The sequence below is a fragment of the Littorina saxatilis genome, linkage group LG17 (assembly GCF_037325665.1).
Source record: "Littorina saxatilis isolate snail1 linkage group LG17, US_GU_Lsax_2.0, whole genome shotgun sequence".
Classification (NCBI taxonomy): Eukaryota; Metazoa; Mollusca; class Gastropoda; order Littorinimorpha; family Littorinidae; genus Littorina; species Littorina saxatilis.
In genome coordinates, this window is record NC_090261.1 from 63,384,402 (window position 1) to 63,402,992 (window position 18,591).

An 18,591-nucleotide genomic window follows, 5' to 3' on the forward strand; every position below is an offset into this window, starting at 1 on the left:
TGCCTGTGTGCGTCTGTGACAGTGTGTGTGCATGTCTGTGTCTATGTGTGCGTTTGACTTGAAACATGCAAGATACACTGCCTGCAGAGCCCAACAGTCTTGTTTTACCTGTAACTGATGTCAGTGTCGCTGTTTGTTGTCAAATAACCGTGTCACAGCCATAAGCGCTACTTTCATCTGGCGAAATTGAAAAACATTTCACATGATACATGATAATACAGTACAGTTTGTGAAGACACCGCAACGATGAAAGCAAACACTCACATAAACTGGTGTTCGCTTCACACTACGTGGCTGGTTCCCACCCAGCTAGTACCTTTCTGGTGTTCGCTTCACACTTTACGTGGCTGGTTCCCACTCTGGTTCCCACCCAGCTAGTACCTTTCTGGTGCACATCAGCCCTAGAGCCGAAGTCACTGCTGTTTTAGACCCCTGCCCGCACCCTGTGTTACCCCCCCCCCCCTTAAAAAAAAAACAAGTCGCGTAAGGCGAAATTACTACATTTAGTCAAGCTGTGGAACTCACAGAATGAAAGTGAACGCACTGCATTTTTTCACAATGACCGTAGTCCGCCGCTAGTGCAAAAGGCAGTGAAAGTGACGAGCCTGTTTAACGCGGTAGCGGTTGCGCTGCGCTGCATAGCACGCTTTACTGTACCTCTCTTCGTTTTAACTTTCTGAGCGTGTTTTTAATCCAAACATATCATATCTATATGTTTTTGGAATCAGGAACCGACAAGGAATAAGATGAAATTGTTTTTAAAACGATTTCGGAAATTTAATTTTAATCATAATTTTTATATTTTTAATTTTCAGAGCTTGTTTTTAATCCGAATATAACATATTTATATGTTTTTGGAATCAGAACATGATAAAGAATAAAATAAAAGTAATTTTGGATCGTTTTATAAAAAAATAATTTTAATTACAATTTTCAGATTTTTAATGACCAAAGTCATCAATTAATTTTTAAGCCTCCATGCTGAAATGCAATACCGAAGTCCGGCCTTCGTCGAAGATTGCTTGGCCAAAATTTCAATCAATTTGATTGAAAAATGAAGGTGTGACAGTGCCGCCTCAACTTTTACAAAAAGCCGGATATGACGTCATAAAAGACATTTATCGAAAAAAAGAAAAAAACGTCTGGGGATATCATACCCAGGAACTCTCATGTAAAATTTCATAAAGATCGGTCCAGTAGTTTACTTTGAATCGCTCTACACACACACACGCACAGACAGACACACAGACACACAGACACACACACACACACACACACATACACCACGACCCTCGTCTCGATTCCCCCTCTATGTTAAAACATTTAGTCAAAACTTGACTAAATGTAAAAAGAGAGATGAAAAGAGCAAAGAATGAGCATGGTCACCGTTTTTCTGCAACATTCTCACACACCTTCCACTCGGAACAGTCCACGTGTATTCGTGGCGGTCTTGCAGTTTGCTTTCCACCTGACCCCTGACCACTCACTTTGACTGTTGGGAGGCAATAGAGTGAGCATTCACAAGTGCTGTTATATTATTTTTACCTTTACATATTTACTGGTTTTCTTTTGGACCGCGTCGTCAAAGTGACGTTTTGATTTGTTTTTAGGACCACGTTGTCATAATAAACTTGGCAAAAACATTATTGCAACAATTTTCGCACGCTAGGAAAAGCATTAAAACGCAATTCATTTTAGTTAAACTTTATATGCTGGAAAAGGTAATTATATCAGCTGTACATATCATTTGTCCGATTGGTGGTACTTTGTATAGGCATCCCGTGACAGCCTGTCAAACAAGGTCACCCCTAACATCGACCTGACAAAAACCATAGCCCCGTATTTTAAAATCTGCAAAAAATCAGAATATGCACAAACCAAACACTTGTGACAACCATTGGAAAGGCCATTCAATTTCCTGTTCAGAATATTTTGTTTTATGCACCTGACTTCTGAAGTCTTTATGTAGCCTTTTGTCAAAGGCGGTAGGTGTTAACCGTTTCAGAGGCCCAAAAAGGCACGTTTTGCGGCCATATCTGATGATTTGCTTTGGAAATTTCAGAAGTTATGACCAATAGGCTGACCTAAATCGGTGTTTACTTTTGCGAATGTGTATAATAAGCGTGTTGTATTACGTACATTTTCCGAAAAAACTAAACAAATATTCATATTAATTCAGGGTTTTAGGTTAAAAAATCGTGACTTTGCCTGCTAAGCAAAAAATGGATGAGGCAATAGGTGCCAAAGTTTGAGGCAGATCCGAGTGCTGGTTTACATTTGCTGGAGATGGGAACGCGCAAGAAAATTTATCGATCACCGTCCTTGGTAATGCGTACAGTAGCTGTGGAGATAAACTGACCTTGGCCTGTGCTTCCTTCGCTGCGGGTCACAAAAGCGCAACTCACCGAGCACAGCGCGCCGGAACAGGATAGTAAGCACAGGCCCACGTACTTAGTACCACTGACGGTGATTGATAATTTTTCATGCGTGTTCCCATCTCCAGCAAATGTAAACCAGCACTCGGATCTGCCTCAAACTTTGGCACCTATTGCCTCATTCATTTTTTGCTTAGCATGCAAAGTCACGATTTTTTTTAACCTAAAACCCTGAATTAATATGAATATTTGTTTAGTTCTTTCGGAAAAGTTACGTAATACGACACGCTAAGTATACACATTCGCAAAACGCAACACACATTTTGGTCAGCCTATTGGTCATAACTTCTGAACTTTCCAAAGCGAATCATTGAGAACTTGAGCAGATATGGCTCTTTGGGTGGAGGACCCCCTCAAAAATGGCCGCAAAACGTGCCTTTTTGGCCTCTGAAACGGTTGACACATACCGCCTTTGACAAAAGGCTACATAAAGACTTGAGAAGTCAGGTGCATACAACAAATGTTCTGAACAGGAAATTACCTTTTGGGGCATATAACGTTCAACTAAAATAAATTGCGCGTGTTAATGCTTTTCTTAGCGTGCGAAAATTGTTGCAATAATTTTTTGGCCAAGTTTACTATTTTCTGCTGTTCTTTAGGACAATATTAACGTTTAAGGTGTTGTTCTATAGGACCACGATGTCACGCACTAACGTTTACCATTGTTCTCTAGGACCATGTTGTTAAAGTGACGTTTTCTGCTGTTTTTCTCGCTAGGACCTTGTAGACATAGTGACGTTTACTGTTGTTGTTGTTTTTATCTCTGGGACCATGTTGTTATGGTGATGCTAACTGTGTTTTTTGTCCCTAGGACCATGTTGATATTGTGACGTTTACTGGTGTTTTTTTTTCTCGAGGACCATGTTTTTATGGTAACGTTTACTGGTGTTTTTTTCTGGAGGACCATGTTTTTATGGTAACGTTTACTGGTGTGTGTTTTTTTCTCGAGGACCATGTTTTTATGGTAACGTTTACTGGTGGTTTTTTTCTCGAGGACCATGTTTTTATGGTAACGTTTACTGGTGTGTGTTTTTTCTCGAGGACCATGTTTTTATGGTAACGTTTACTGGTGTGTGTTTTTTCTCGAGGACCATGTTTTTATGGTAACGTTTACTGGTGTGTGTTTTTTCTCGAGGACCATGTTTTTATGGTAACGTTTACTGGTGTGTGTTTTTTCTCGAGGACCATGTTTTTATGGTAACGTTTACTGGTGTGTGTTTTTTCTCGAGGAACATGTTTTTATGGTAACGTTTGCTGGTGTGTGTTTTTTCTCGAGGAACATGTGTTTATGGTATCGTTTACTGGTGTGTGTTTTTTCTCGAGGACCATGTTTTTATGGTAACGTTTACTGGTGTGTGTTTTTTCTCGAGGACCATGTTTTTATGGTAACGTTTACTGGTGTGTGTTTTTTCTCGAGGAACATGTTTTTATGGTAACGTTTACTGGTGTGTGTTTTTTCTCGAGGAACATGTTTTTATGGTAACGTTTGCTGGTGTTTTTTTTCTCTCGAGGAACATGTTTTTATGGTAACATTTACTGGTGGTTTTTCTCGAGGAACATGTTTTTATGGTAACGTTTACTGGTGGTTTTTATTCCCGAGGACCGTGTTCTAATAGTGACGTTTACTGGGGTTAATTTTTCTCGAGGAAAATGTTGTTACAGTAACGTTTACTGTATTTTTCTTTCGCGAGGACCATGTTGTTATAGTACCTTTTACTGGGTGTTTTTTCTTCTTGAGGACCATGTTATAGTAACGTTTACTGTTTTTTGTTCTTTCTCGAGGACCGTTTACTGTGGTGTTTTTTTCTTCTTTAGGACCATGTTGTTATAATAACGTTTACTGTTTTTTTGGGTTCTCGAGGACCATGTTGTTATAGTAACGTTTACTGTTTTTACATTTAATCAAGTTTTGACTAAATGTTTTAACATAGAGGGGGAATCGAGACGAGGGTCGTGGTGTATGTGTGTCTTTGTGTGTGTCTGTGTGTGTGTGTGCGTAGAGCGATTCAGAGTAAACTACTAAACCGATCTTTATGAAATTTTACATGAGAGTTCCTGGGAATGATATCCCCAGATGATTTTTTCATTTTTTTTTCGATAAATGTCTTTGATGACGTCATATCCGGCTTTTTTTTCTCAATGAAATTGATTGAAATTTTGACCAAGCAATCTTCAACAAAGGCAAGACTTTTGTATTGCATTTCAGCTTGAAGGCTTAAAAGTTAAATTGATGACTTTGGTCATTAAAAATCAGAAAATTGTAATTAAAATTATTTTCGTATAAAACGATCCAAAAACAATTTCATCTTATTCTTCATAATTTTCTGATTCCAAAAACATATAAATATATTATATTCGGATTAAACACAAACTCTAAAAATTACAAATATAAAAATTATGATTAAAATTAAATTTTCGAAATCGATTTAAAAACAATTTCATCTTATTCTTTGTCGGTTCCTGATTAAAAAAACCCCATATAGATATGATATTTTTGGATTAAAAACACGCTCAGAAAGTTAAAAAGAATAGAGATACAGAAAAGCGTGCTATCCTGCTCAGCGCAACCACTACCGCGCGCTATTCTGGATTGTCAATTTCACTGCCTTTGCCACGAGCGGTGGACTGACGATGCTACGAGTATACGGTCTCCGTGAAAAATGCAGTGCGTTCAGTTTCATTCTGTGAGTTCGACAGCTTGACTAAATGTTGTATTTTCGCCTTACGCGACTTGTTTATTCTTCTCGAGGACCATGTTGTCATAGTAACGTTTACTGTGTTTTTTCTTCTCGAGGACAATGGTGTTATAGTGACCGGTTTACAGTTTTTTGTTGGGACAACATTGATACCTGCATTGCCGGTCACGTCCATTATGGTCCTCTGTCTCATGTGCGTGAAGTCAATGTGGAGTGAGGAGGAGAGTAGAGATGCTGACAATGGCGGCAAGGTAGGAGCAAACCTCAGCTCTTTCGTCTTGCATTGATTTAGCGGCCTGCACTTAGTATTATAGGGCCTAACCCTATTGTTCACGTGCTGACAAACCGATCGTAAACTGCAGGCACCGAGGGCCTGGCTGTAATGGGGAACCATTCTGCCCGCCATAAATCACAAACACTCGGTGAAGACAGCTCAGAGTGTTGAAGTGTGAGCAATTCGCTCTTACCTTGCCGTTCCCAGTGATGTGTTTGACGTGAGTGTGTTTGCAGGGCTTACTCCGTGTCTCTGCAAGAAGCCAACCTGTACGTCTTCATCCAGCGGTGGAGGGCTATTCGTGATATGGAAGGGTGGCGGACCTCTTCCTGCTTGTCAAATGCATTGCTGTGTCGCTGAGTGGGACCTTCTTCTTGACGCTTATACCGCTGTGTCTGCGACTCGCACTAGTAGAACATAGATCTCTGTAGCTCAGCGCACAGCGAAGACAGCTGGGCACTCTTCAAACTTAATGGGCAATAAAACTGTGATATATAGGGGCCGGACTAAGTCCTAACGCCATTCTTTCGTGCTTGGCTACCCCAGTTCTCAGTACCTTTGCTTTTCAAGGGTCCAAGCCAGGGCGCCTTCGGTGCGGCCATAAGGACATTTCTTCGGAACACAGCAGTTCATTGTAAAGGCTGAACACGGACATAGACAGCTTGTTATAAGTTCAGTGGTTGGTTATTTATTTTGTTAAAGTGATACCTTCACGCTTCAGTTAGCGAGAGACGATCAGCTCTTAGCAGTTCCTTGCACAACACGCGACTAGACTTTATGTGAATATAATGTGACTGCAGTCGCATCGTCACCACGTGCTGCTTCGGTCCTCGTGCTACGGACACTGAACGCCACTCTGTGAGATCACAGCGATCAGTGTCAGCAAACAGCCAGGGGGACACAACGGTGAGCACTGTAACACTAAGTAGTCAGCAACTGATACATTTAGTCGTTTGTGCGTGTCTATGTTCATAATTTGGTATTTGTGTGTGTGTGTGTGGGGGGGTGTGTATGTGTGTGCGTGTGTGTGTGTGTGTGTGGGGGGTATTTATACGAAGTCTCTGGGTGTTCTTATTTTGTTGTGCATGAAAGAAACAACAAAGCCGCTACACTCATTTGTTTTGAAGTTGGAAGAGCACGATTGTGAGACATATAAACAAACAAAACAATCAAATGAGACCTATGGGTCTGGAATAACACCTCCCACACTTGCACCGTGACGACAGTCTGGCCAACGTACGCAGACACACTTTACACAAATATCTACAGATCATAACCCGAGATAAGCGGGCCCCATATCATGGCTTTCGTGCTTGGTTTTCGACAAACTATTTTGCCCTATTCTCCCTTTGCACTGTGGATTTAAAAACTTTTTTTTTTTTTTACATTTAAGGTTTGGCGGCACTTTAAAATAGTTGACATCATCCCAGATTGATATTGCCGTCAGTATATACAGAGACTGTTGACCGTACGCTTTTTGTTGTGCAGTGTCTGGCGGAGAGCTCCCCCTGCCTGACCCGCCCGACCTCTCAGCTGTATTCCGACATCCGCCACGACAACTGGAGACTTATCCAGCATAAAGCCAGGCGGCGAAGAGTCCCCATCCTCAGCACAAGATGAACGGTGACGTCAGCCACCTGTACCACGACAGTCACTGGGGGGCGGGGGGGGCTGACGGGCGGGGCGATGGAGGCACGTGAGCGCATGAAGGCGCGTGAGGTCAACGCGCGTGAGGAACGCCTCCTGCGTCAACAAGGGGAGCAACTGCAGCAGGCCAAGGCGGTGAGCTGGAAGCGGGCGTCCTGGGAGCAGGGCAGAGTGCGGCGAGAGCTGAAGACCATCGTGCAGAGAACGCCCGCCTTCCACAGGACGCTGCGGGAACACAGACACAGCCCTCATCAACACAAGCACGGTCCTCACCACCCCTCACACTCTCACTCCCCTGTCCACACTGTGAAAGACAGCACCACGGGGATCCAGCCAGACAGATTGAGACTCGCTGTGTTTTCGGAGAACTCGTCCCAGCCATCAGCCACCTCTGTTGACAGGAGCCATTCTCCTTCACCGTGCACTGATGTCGGGGCAAATGGCGAGATGCCGCTCGCAGACCTAGAGGTCTCTAAGAACGGGCTGTTGAACGCCGAAGGGACTAGTGAAGAAAGTGTGCAAAGCAGACACGGCAAGACACCAGCAACCCGAGGTGTGGGGCACAGCTCACAGAAGTCGCACGAAGCAAGGACTGGGGCCGACATCACCCAGAGAGGAGTCATCAAACACAGGCTGACCCCGCACGTGAGATCTGTGGCGCGTGCTGACAGGTATGGGCGGGTTGTCCAGTCTCAACACACCGCTGGAACACAAACGGCTGGCACACACACTGCTGGAACACACACCGCTGGAACACACACTGCTGGAACACACACCGCTGGAACACACACCGCTGGAACACACACCGCTGGAACACAAACGGCTGGCATACACACTGCTGGAACACACACCGCTGGAACACACACCGCTGGAACACAAACGGCTGGCACACACACTGCTGGAACACACACGGCTGGAACACAAATGGCTGGCACACACACTGCTGGCACACACACCGCTGGAACACACACCGCTGGAACACAAATGGTTGGCACACACACCGCTGGAACACAAACGGCTGGAACCCACACTGCTGGAACACACACCGCTGGAACACAAATGGCTGGCACACACACTGCTGGAACCCACACTGCTGGAACCCACACCGCTGGAACACAAATGGCTGGCACACACACTGCTGGAACACACACCGCTGGAACACACACCGCTGGAACACAAATGGTTGGCACACACACCGCTGGAACACAAACGGCTGGCACACACACTGCTGGAACACACACCGCCGGAACACACACCGCTGGAACACAAATGGCTGGCACACACACCGCTGGAACACACACCGCTGGAACACAAATGGCTGGCACACACACTGCTGGAACCCACACTGCTGGAACACACACCGCTGGAACACAAATGGCTGGCACACACACTGCTGGAACACACACCGCTGGAACACAAATGGCTGGCACACACACTGCTGGAACACACACCGCTGGAACACAAATGGCTGGCACACACACTGCTGGAACACACACCGCTGGAACACACACCGCTGGAATACATACCACTGGAACCCACACTGCTGGAGCACACACCACTGGAACACACACTGCTGGAACACACACGGCTGGAACACACACTGCTGGAACACACACTGCTGGAACATACACAGTTAGTACACACTCCGGATGTCTGGATGCTTCAGCTGCCTTGCCGACCGCTACCACCTCCTGCAGGGGTAAGTCGCGCGGCGTGCCCAGGACAGCAGTGTACGGCCCGTTTCCCGGGACAGCGAACATCGCGCGGCGCAGTCACCACGCCGTCATGACCATCGTCCGCGTGCAGGCCCGACACGAGCAGCGCATGCGCGAGGCAGAGGCGGCCATTGCTGCCCGTGACAGAGCCCGACGGTCACAATACCGCTTCTCTGACACCTCCCCCAAGTCCCTGGCCAAACTGACTCCAGCTTGCTGTCCACCCCACACCCCGCCAGGCACACAAAGACTCAGTCCCACATCTCTCACCTGTAGCCGTGTCCACTCCACACCCCGCCAGACACACAAAGACTCAGTCCCACACATCTCACCTGTAGCCGTGTCCACTCCACACCCCGCCAGACACACAAAGACTCAGTCCCACACATCTCACCTGTAGCCGTGTCCACTCCACACCCCGCCAGACACACAGACTCAGTCCCACACATCTCACTTGTAGCCATGTCCACCCCACACCCCGCCAGACACACAAAGACTCAGTCCCACACATCTCACCAGTAGCCGTGTCCACTCCACACCCCGCCAGACACACAGACTCAGTCCCACACATCTCACCTGTAGCCATGTCCACCCCACACCCCGCCAGACACACAAAGACTCAGTCCCACATCTCTCACCTGTAGCCGTGTCCACTCCACACCCCGCCAGACACACAAAGACTCAGTCCCACACATCTCACCTGTAGCCGTGTCCACTCCACACCCCGCAAGACACACAGACTCAGTCCCACACATCTCACCTGAAGCCGTGTCCACCCCACACCCCGCCAGACACACAAAGACTCAGTCCCACACATCTCACCTGTAGCCGTGTCCACTCCACACCCCGCCAGACACACAAAGACTCAGTCCCACACATCTCACCTGTAGCCGTGTCCACTCCACACCCCGCCAGACACACAAAGACTCAGTCCTACATCTCTCACCTGTAGCCGTGTCCACTCCACACCCCGCCAGACACCAAAGACTCAGTCCCACATCTCTCACCTGTAGCCGTGTCCACCCCACACCCCGCCAGACACACAAAGACTCAATCCCACATCTCTCACCTGTAGCCGCGTCCACTCCACACCCCGCCAGACACACAAAGACTCAGTCCCACATCTCTCACCTGTAGCCGTGTCCACTCCACACCCCGCCAGACACCAAAGACTCAGTCCCACACATCTCACCTGTAGCCGTGTCCACTCCACACCCCGCCAGACACACAAAGACTCAGTCCCACATCTCTCACCTGTAGCCGTGTCCACTCCACACCCCGCCAGACACACAAAGACTCAGTCCCACATCTCTCACCTGTAGCCGTGTCCACTCGACACCCCGCCAGACACACAAAGACTCAGTACCACATCTCTCACCTGTAGCCGTGTCCACTCCACACCCCGCCAGACACACAAAGACTCAGTCCCACATCTCTCACCTGTAGCCGTGTCCACTCGACACCCCGCCAGACACACAAAGACTCAGTCCTACATCTCTCACCTGTAGCCGTGTCCACTCCACACCCCGCCAGACACCAAAGACTCAGTCCCACATCTCTCACCTGTAGCCGTGTCCACTCCACACCCCGCCAGACACACAAAGACTCAGTCCCACATCTCTCACCTGTAGCCGTGTCCACTCCACACCCCGCCAGACACACAAAGACTCAGTCCCACATCTCTCACCTGTAGCCGTGTCCACTCCACACCCCGCCGCAGACACACAAAGACTCAGTCCCACATCTCTCACCTCAGTGTAGCCGTGTCCACTCCACACCCCGCCAGACACACAAAGACTCAGTCCCACATCTCTCACCTGTAGCCGTGTCCACTCCACACCCCGCCAGGCACACAAAGACTCAGTCCCACACATCTCACGTGTCCAGTGAACGGTGGCAGAGACCCTAGATCCATTCTTCGTGGTGAAACTGGCTCAGTGTATTCCCCGAACTTTAATATGGGGAAGATCAGTCCTGAGGTTTTCGCGGTGAACTGTTTATCCCTAAATTGAATAAAGGGAAGATCCTTATCCGTTCTTCGTGATGAACTATATTTATAGCCCTACATTTGATAAAGGGAAGATTCTCAAGTTATCTGTTCTTCGTAGTGAGTTGCCAATATAGCCCTACATTCAATATAGGGAAGATCTTTATCGGTTCTTAGTGGTGAGTTGCCAATATAGCCCTACATTCAATATAGGGAAGATCCTTATCGGTTCTTAGTGGTGAGTTGCCAATATAGCCCTACATTCAATATAGGGAAGATCTTTATCGGTTCTTAGTGGTGAGTTGCCAATATAGCCCTACATTCAATATTGGGAAGATCCTTATCGGTTCTTAGTGGTGAGTTGCCAATATAGCCCTACATTCAATATAGGGAAGATCTTTATCGGTTCTTAGAGGTGAGTTGCCAATATAGCCCTACATTCAATATAGGGATGATCCTTATCGGTTCTTAGTGGTGAGTTGCCAATATAGCCCTACATTCAATATAGGGAAGATCCTTATCGGTTCTTAGTGGTGAGTTGCCAATATAGCCCTACATTCAATATAGGGATGATCCTTATCGGTTCTTAGTGGTGAGTTGCCAATATAGCCCTACATTCAATATAGGGATGATCCTTATCGGTTCTTCGTGGTGAACTGTATACCCTAACTGTAAAGGGCATAAAGAGAGTGTCGTTCCCACGGTGTGGGAGACGTTCCATGCGTAAAAAGCTCTGAGGCGGAAGTGTTCCAGCTCTGATGCGCCACTTTTTCGCAGTCGGCTCAGATCGATCACAAATGTAGGTGTCTAAGGCAGAGTTCCACTATAATTTTTGGTTTGTAACGTTCACAAATGCATTGGGTATTATCAAATGTAGGCAACTTGATTCTACAATGACTAGATATCGCAATAATTGATCATTTATGTCAAAAAGTGGAGATTTTTGTGCATTTACGTGGTTATGCTCAATACAGACTAACACAGATCATCGAAACCCTAATGGGGAGCTGAAGCAATGCAAAAGCAATGTTTTGGCGTCCCAAAAAAAATCAGATTGCTCCTAGATTTATCTCAACATTAATCAACTCGTTTAATCGATACACCAGGTCTGAGCAGTAGCGAAATGGGCGGAGCTTAGGTTTGTTCCAACTCTGACGCGATTCGCAAAACACACAAAATAAAGCCCGTAAAGATGAAATATGTAGCCTACTCGTGCATCCTGAACTCAGGTCAAAATGAGTTCGGCTCATTCTCTCCCTGACAGGATGCCTTGAGGTTTTTTTTATAACATATTTAGAGCTTTTTGTAATGTATTATTGATACTGTATAAGCAGATTCGCGATCGTCGATAATGATTTTTCATGGTGTTTTGTAATTTTAAAATTACAAAAGAATTGATATGTAAGACAGTTTCAAGCGAGCTATTTTTCGCGGCTGTATTTACTGTGCAAACAACTCTAAATATGGCAAAAGTGTCACGTGATAATCCACCGTTTGGTTTCGGAGCTAACTGGAGCAGACGATTTTTCTGTAACCAGTTGACAGTGATGAAACCATATAAGCCTATTACGGTCTCCTTCCGGCAGCAGTCCCAAAATGTTGACTTGTTTTGACCTTAGAACGATGTCTTTATCATAACTGTGAAGAACAGAACGGAGATCACGTACTGTCGAAGTCGGCCAATCTGCAATCATTTTCGTCTCGCGAACACCGTCTGATCTCAAATTTAGATCAGTGCTCGCGAAAACCATATGGGAGATAACTCTGTATTTTTGTTTTGATAGATTCGCGTTGGACTGTACAGCGTCCGGTCAGGGAGAGAATGAGCCGAACCAGGCTCATTTTGACCTGAGTTCGAGGCCAAAAATCCTGGAACGCCGAAGAAGAAGAAGACCTGAGTTCAGGATGGTACTCGTGCTAATATAATAGCATATATTAATTTAACACTTCGTATCAGTGAATGGCATCAAAGTGGTGAAATCTGCATGTTATGCGGCAAAAACGAAATGTCCCAGCTCTAGGTGTTTGATCGGCAAAATGTTCTAGCTCTGAGCATATGTTGAAAAAATGTTCCAGCTCTGAGCAAATATTACCAGGTGTATCTCATACTGCATTGGAAATACATTTTTAAAAACAACAAAATAAATATAGAAAGTAATAAAGAAATAGCGAGTTCAAAACAGTTGCTGATAGGTTTGTTGGCGCCTCTAAGTCAGTTAACATTTGGGACCCAATTTATTTTAAAATTTAGTTCTTTCCCCATTACCTTTTTGATGATATGTTGTTTCACCCATATAGAGTTTAAGTAATATGGTTTCTTTTTTCAGCTAAATGCACACACAAAATGGAATATGCAATATGTGAGATGTGGAAACTGCTAGAAACGAGAAGACAGCATCATTAATGCGTCCTTACATTGTCAAAAAGAACACCCAGGAGAAACTGTTAAAGTGTACAAACCTTTTCTTAGTCAAAATGAAGGCAAAAGGAGGGACCACCTTCGTAATTGTCAATATCAAGTCAAACCAGACAAAAGGGTAGAAAATGTTGATTTTGATGCTGAGGGTTGCATAACCAGGAAACAAATCAGACAGTTAATATATGTATACAAATTGAGCGGACAAATACAACAATACTATACAACCAAAATAAATTGGCAATATACACTTCCATACATACAAACAAAAAGAAAAGAAAAATAGGTTTAACAACATCAGGTAAGAAATCAGACAGATAATATGTATACATTAAGCGGACAACGATAATATACAGCGGAAATAAATTGGCAATACCATTATGCCATGCATCTTTTGTAAAAACACAAAACAAAACAAAAGCATGTATTACATATACATATACATACCAATAAAGAAACTAGATGTAACGCTAACATAGTAAAATCATAACATGGGCTACAAATCTTGCTAGCTTCATTAGTTATATCTTAGATTTACAATTCATTAACTGTTCATATTTTATACAATTTGGGTGAGATCGGTAATAAGGACTAATTAATTTTCTTCTTTCAGACACTATACTTTCGTCGGTACAAATGAACAAATAGTGAAACTCATCACCTAATTCATTTTTATCGCACATATCACACAATCTTTCATTTCTATGAGCATTAAAAAATCTGTGCTGATGTATTCGCAACTTATGATTGCTTGTTCTAAATTTTGCTAATTTAACTTGGAATTTCCGAGGCAACCAAAGCAAATACCTTTCCAGACAAAAATCCTTTTTATACTGTTCAAAAAAAGAAACGCATAGTTGCTACTTGCCAAATTTGTTTTATTTTTCGAAAAAATTAACAGAAAATCCAATATTTAGATTATTTGTTTGAAATTTGGTATGGACACAGTTGAATGCACACACAGTTCATTTGCATCTTCAAATCAATCAGTCAATCAATACGATTGGGTGCCGAGGCTGTCAAGTCAGTAGGGGGTGTGACTGCCTTGAGCAGCAACAACTGCCCGGCACCTTCTGGGCATGGACTGGATCAGATGCCGGATATCTTGCTGTGGGATGGTGTCCCACTCCTCCTGAAGTGCCTGCAATAGATCGCGGTGATTTGCCGGCGCTTCTTCTCGCCTGCGCACACGTCTGTCCAATTCATCCCAGAGGTGTTCTATCGGGTTCATGTCTGGCGACATGGATGGCCAGGGAAGCACCTGGACATGGTGGTCGGTGAGGAACTGGGTGGTGAGTCGTGCTGTGTGCGGGCGAGCGTTGTCCTGCTGGAATATGGCATCCTGGTCAGCCAGAAGAGGAAGGGCGTGTGGGCACAGAATTTCCTCCGCGTATCGCTGGGCAGTTATGCGCCCTTGGACGTGCACCAGGGTGCTCCTTCCAGCGGTATTGATCGCCCCCCACACCATGACGCCTCCACCACCATGAACGGGTGCCTCATCCACACAGTTGGGCGCGTAACGTTCGTTTACTCTCCGGTAGACCCTCCTCCGACCATCAAGTCGCTGGAGCAGGAAGTAGGACTCGTCGCTGAACCACACGTGTCTCCAGTGATTCCGGACGGTCCAGCGAAGGTGCTGGTTGTCCCACTGCACTCGGTTCTGGCGATGGCGGCGGGTGAGGACAGCTCCTCTGTGAGGTCTGCGAGCTCTCAAACCAGCTTCATGCAGGCGGTTCCGCACGGTCTGGTCCGATAATCGGTGTGGCCCGGGGAGAGCCTGGACAGAAGATGAGGCCGACAGGAAACGATTCCGGAGGTGGCGGAGCCGTATGAAGCGGTCGTGAGCAGCAGTTGTCGCCCTTGGTCTTCCCGCTCGTGGCAAGTCAGCAACGGAGCCAGTGGCTTGAAACCTGACCCACAGTCTACTGATGGTGCTCTGGGACACGTGGAAGTGCCTGGCGATTGCACTTTGACTTTGGCCTGCTTGTAAACGACCCAATGCAATTTGGCGGTCTTCTCTGCTCAATCGGACCATCTTTCGTCGCTGAATTGTCGTCTGATTTCTTTGTGGCGAACAATCCGCTTTTATGGGTTTTGGAAGACATGGTGAGAGCTCAATATTCCCCGAGTTTCACGAGATTACACTGAAGCATGACGAGTGGTCATGCCAAATGAGCAATTTTGACATTGTAGCCACTGATAACGCATGCGTCACGTGCAGAGCTCACTTGTGGCAATGGACGAAAGGTCGACGACCAGATAAACATTTTCTGCAGTTTGGTGGATATCCTTGTAGCCATATAACTAAATTAACCAAATATTACAAGCTATGCGTTTCTTTTTTTGAACAGTATATATATTCTGTAATTAAAACACAGGCTGTTGGCATTCACGTCAGTGTTCCATTCCTGCACGAATTGATCTCTTAGCCTTTGTTTTACAACGTTTTTAAAACCTGAGACGGCAAGACTCCGAGTTGTCCATAAATATGACAGACCCAACTTATTTAACACAGTATTGACATGCGACAACCAGGGCAATTTAACGTTTTGTACATGGTACAACCTCAAATGTAGTTTTAACATTAAACAAGACATCTTATTCGCACCATCGTTCATTTCTTCATCAGTTTATACCAATAAACCAGTAACTGACATTGTACCTCAATTCTAATTGGACCGGCACGGTTGGCCTAGTGGTAAGGCGGAGTCTGCCCCGTGATCGGGAGGTCGTGGGTTCGAACCCCGGCCGGGTCATACCTAAGACTTTAAAATTGGCAATCTAGTGGCTGCTCCGCCTGGCGTCTGGCATTATGGGGTTAGTGCTATGACTGGTTGGTCCGGTGTCAGAATAATGTGACTGGGTGAGACATGAAGCCTGTGCTGCGACTTCTGTCTTGTGTGTGCACGTTAAATGTCAAAGCAGCACCGCCCTGATATGGCCCTTCGTGGTCGGCTGGGCGTTAAGCAAACAAACAAACAAACAATTCTAATTGGGTAACGACCAAGCTCTCCGTAAACCATACAAGAGGGTGTAGTCAGTTTTATATACATCAAGAGGCATTTTTTTAAATCGCAATTGAAACCTTGACAATATGTCTAATGAATCATATCCCCACACCTCACAACCATACAGCAAAATTGGATGTACACACTTCTCAAAAAGATCCAATTGCACATCAATTGGTAAATTTAGTTTTCTACATTTTCGAATTAACGAGAACATTGCACGGTTACCAATCAAACATTGACGTTTCATGGCATTATGAAATTTGTTATTATAATTAAATAGTACACCTAAGTACACATAGTCCCAAACTACTTGGACAGGTACTCCATTCAAGACAAAATTTGGGATAGGCTATTCCGTATTTTCCCCCGCGAAAAAACAACTATTTTTGTCTTTTCAATTTTTACAATAACGATCTAGTCCATCCAGGGCTTTTTGCATTTCTCCATGTGTTTCGGCGAGTATAGCAGTATCATCAGCATATATTAACAGGAACAAATACATATAGTCATTAATGCGTTCAACATCTATTTCTTGGGCTCTTTTCAGGGGCAACTCTAGGCTGACATCATATTCAACCAAAAACTGCTTCAGGTCGTTTAAAAATAGTGAGAAAAGAATCGGTGATAGATTTTCGCCCTGAAGAAGCCCGATGTTTAAGGTGAACGCCTCGGAGAATACACTATTCACCTTCACGCACAATTTTGCCTTATCATACATGTCCTTAATTACATTCAATACCTTACCATTAATATTCCGTTGCATCAGCTTCTGCCACAGGAGACTGCGTTGCACAGAATCAAAAGCCTTACGCAGATCAATGAAAGCACAATATAACTTTTTCTTTTGTTGTAAAAATATATCAATAAGGCAATGTAGTGCAAAAATGTGGTCTACAGTAGAGTGGCCTTTTCGGAATCCAGCTTGTTCGTTGCCGATCACAGAATTGTCATCCAGAAATGCATGCAATCTTTTATTTATCACACTTGTAAAAAGTTTTCCAAAACAACTTAGTACACTGATTCCTCTATAATTATCAGGGTCGGCTGTTGAGCCACAACCATCTTCTCTACATACAGAACAAAATGATTTGATTGACGAGTTGGTTAGTATCCTACAAAAGGTACATTCGGTTTTAAATCAAAAAGGTGATGCTGATGCGTGTGTCAAGTTTTTGAGAAATGTCTACTGCGATTCATTTGCACTTGACATCATTTTTTACAAACTCTTCCTTGATACTGTACGATGGTATAATCTGGAGTTCAAATCAACCATGATGAAATTTTAGACCGCTGGTTATAAACTCTTCCATGAGATGTTTCTGTATAACATGGGTGGATACAAAGTTACACACTAACCAGAATAATACAGATGTCTGTGAAGCTGCGATGACATGTGGTGACGTCATCATTTGTGCATGCACTGACGTTCAGATGTTGCAAAGTTTTTACAGACTGAAAAAGCTGAGTGCCAAAAACCGGGTCTAATGTTGTTGAATCTTGACAATTTCAGAGCACAACACACTGACAAATCGTACAAACTGTGTGTAGATGGTACAAAGACAGTGCGGGGATTCGGCCGTTCGAAGTGTGGGGAGGTTGACCTTGTCGGTCATGCTCAGTCTTAATGTTGGTAGAATGGTACCCGTTGTGTTCTTAAGACCCAGCACTTTCATTTGATATCATGCTCACATATATATCAAACACGTGACATTCGCTCATAAAATAATGTAGTAATTCACACCGGTGACACTGTGACGGTTCCCCTACGCTTTGTGTTCGGTGCCCTGACCCTTTGTTTTCGGTTCCCACTCGGTTCCCACACGCCAAAATTCGCGGACAAAACATCCATTTATGGTAGTATTACGCAATGTTGCTCTCTGAGAATGGTCTTGTTAGATCTGTGAGTGTTTACACTACATGCCTAGGTGCTGTTGGATTGAAGGTTTTTGATATTTTAGCCGTTATTAGGTAGAATGCCTTCCACTTTACTGCAAAACTGCATAATTCGTAGCATCGGCAAGAAATATCCTACCAAAAAATGCCTGCTTGGAACTGTCGTTGGTCCAGCAAAAAGTTCAACATGTCTGTAGCAGACAGCCCAAGTTTCAAGATTGTAGGGCCATCCAAACAGCCGTAATAATAAAAACAACAAAAGTAGTCAGTGAAATTGGCTGTGTTCGGTCCCCACACACTTTTGTGACGTAGGCGTGACGGTTCCCATAATTCATTGTGTCGGTCCCCACTTTCTGTGTCGGACCCCACTTTCGACCTAATTTCTCTGTGACGGACCCCACAACCAGCCTATTTTGTGTCGGTCCCCACACCTTCTTGGATTTATGACTTGCCGGTTATTTGTATCATTGTATTCATTGAATCTAATTGTCTCGGAGTTATTTTTCAGCAAAAACCG